At 41.3% G+C, this 2,686-nt stretch overlaps 1 pseudogene; it reads left to right on the forward strand.

The window, feature by feature from the left end:
• Positions 1 to 1,755: 1,755 nt before the first annotated feature.
• LOC119035297 (uncharacterized) lies at positions 1,756 to 1,868 on the forward strand (annotated as a pseudogene).
• Positions 1,869 to 2,686: the final 818 nt, after the last annotated feature.

The following is a 2,686-nucleotide window of genomic DNA, read 5'->3' on the forward strand; positions in this document are numbered from 1 at the left end:
TGGAATAGCAATGAAATCTTCCAGGTGTCAGGGAGTACAGGATATCCAAGTTTGACCTTGGCATGGGGCAGAACCTCAGAGTTCCAAGGAGCAGGAAGGGGCCCGCTGCCAAGCTTTCCAAACCAAAACATGACAAATGGACTGGATATTTGATCTATGGGTGCAGTATGCTTTCTGGCATGGTGTTATACTTGGGGATAAACACACTGCTATAGGATGAAGATGGTAGTAACATTTGGTGACAGAGGAAGAGCAAGAAATTGCTTCAGAAATAGCCTCATCAAATCTTAAACTCCGTAGATCACGGAATCACCTAAGCCTAACATCTATTCTAATGTCCCAAGGAACTAACTCAAGTTCCTGAAGACTATTTTTTTTAGAGAGAGAAACATTGATTGGCTGTCTTCCTTATGCTCCTGGGACTGGGGATCATAGGTGACTGGACTGGGGATTAAACCCTCAGCTTAGGAGTGTGTCCTGGTTGGGAATTGAAACTACAACTCTTTGGTTAAGAAACAACATTCCAACCAACTGAGCCACACTGGCCAGGGCTTGAGGACTCTTCGAGTGTCATGATAATATTTTTGAAAGGACTCTGATAATATGCCTGTGACAGATAGATTGGTTTGACAGAGAAAATTAAAATTCTCCAATTTTCAAATTTCTCTGGTAGATTTTTCTTTTCTCTAGAGGTCTCTCTCAAATAGATTAAAAATTTTTTGAGGGCCCCAAGGTAGTCCCACAGTCATGAACAGGGTTCTGTATCTATGCAGCTGGATTCAAATCCCGGCTGTCGAGGACCCACTCTGGGACTTGGGCAGGTTACTTCGCCTCTCTTGGACTCACGGTCTTCACTGACAAAACGAGGGTAAGAATGGCATACATAGCATGCCATAAGACTAAATGAATTAATCAATGTAAAACACTTAGGATGGCACCTGACGCATAGTCAGTCCTTGGAAATGTTTGCTGTTGTTAGTTTAAACCTAACCGGTCGAGGGAAGGGAACTTAAGGGGAAAAAGGGAAAAAGAAAGAGGGGGGGGAGAAGGGGCGGGGTAAAAAAAAAAATGTACTTGAAAAGTAACTAAATAAAATTAAAAAAAAACAAAAAACAAAAAAAAACCTAACCGGTCAAAGCATTAGGTTAGGCATTAGTTTGTAAAACACTTAGCTGAATTGGATTAACATTCTTAAGTTTTTAAAATGTTAATATGCCTGTAAACAGGTCCAAGCTTTAAACGTGTAAATGTTGTTCCAGAAACAGCTGAGTCGATGAATGGTCTTGGTGGTTCAGAAATTCAACTCTAAAGCCGTGGTTCTCAAACTGGAACTTGCACCAAAATCATCTGCTGGGCTTGCTGAAAGGCAGGATGCCGGGCCTCACTCCGGATTTTGTAACGCAATAGCTCTGGCGTGGGGCCTTCAGGTTGTCCTTGCCAACGAGCTCTCAGGGGCTGCTGCTGCTGCTGCTGTTCCATGGACCACACTTTGAGAACCACTGCTTTCATGGCATGCACAGTTCATGGTAATTACATGGGAAAAAACGTTCCCCCTTCATCCTTTCTTTTTCTGTGAGGAACATGCCTTCCTGTGGTTTCCTGGGAACTATGGTGTTCTTTACAAACTTGATCCCTTTAATTGAATTAAAGTCTCCATTTACTATGTACTTCATCTCTGCAAATACTTCCCAGACAGTTCATCTCTGGGCATTAGCATTTAGCTTGTTTGGGTTTCGTTTTTAAAAATTTGGTTAGGTGCTCACTTCCGCAGCACATATGCTAACATTTGAATGCTACAGAAATTATTAGCATGGCCCCTGTGCAAGGAGGACATGCAAATTCAAATCTGTGAAGCATTCCATATATTTTATTCCACATGGCAATACATTTGCCGATATATCTCCTGGGGCAAGGGAAATAAAGGGAAAACATAAACAAATGGGACGACATCAAACTACAAAGCTTCTGCACAGCTAAAGAAACCAGCATCAAAATGAAAAGGGAACCAACCATATAGGAGAACATACTTGCCAATGATACACTGGATGAAGGTTTGGTCTCCAAAATACATAACGAATTCATACGACTCAACACCAGGAAGACAAACATTGCAATTAAAAAATGGGCAAAGGACCTGAATAGACACTTCTCCAAGGAGGACATACAGATGGCCTATAGACATATGAAAAGATTATTTACATCACTGGCCATCAGAGAGATGCAAATTAGAACAACAATGAGATATCACTTCATGCCTGTCAGAATGGCCATCATAAACAAATCAACAAACAACAAGTGCTGGAGAGGATGTGGAGAAAAGGGAACCCTAGTGCACTGTTGGTAGGAATGCAGACTGTTGCAGCCACTGTGGAAAACAGTATGGAATTTCCTCAAAACACTAAAAATGAAACTGCCTTTTGGCCCAGCAATTTCACTGCTGGGAACATACCCTTAGAATACTGAAACATCAATTCAAAAGAATCTATGCACCCCAATGTTTATAGCAGCACAATTTATAATAGCCAAGTGCTGGAAACAGCCTAAGTGCCCATCAGTAAATTAGTGAATCAAAAACTATGGTACATTTACACCACGGAATACTGCACAGCAGAAAGAAAGAAGGCAATCCTACCTTTTGCAACAGTTTGGACAGAACTGGAAAATATTATGCTAAGTGAAATAAGCC

The sequence above is a fragment of the Artibeus jamaicensis genome, unplaced genomic scaffold (genome assembly GCF_021234435.1).
Source record: "Artibeus jamaicensis isolate MK-2021 breed Jamaican fruit bat unplaced genomic scaffold, CSHL_Jam_final contig_3230, whole genome shotgun sequence".
NCBI lineage: Eukaryota > Metazoa > Chordata > Mammalia > Chiroptera > Phyllostomidae > Artibeus > Artibeus jamaicensis.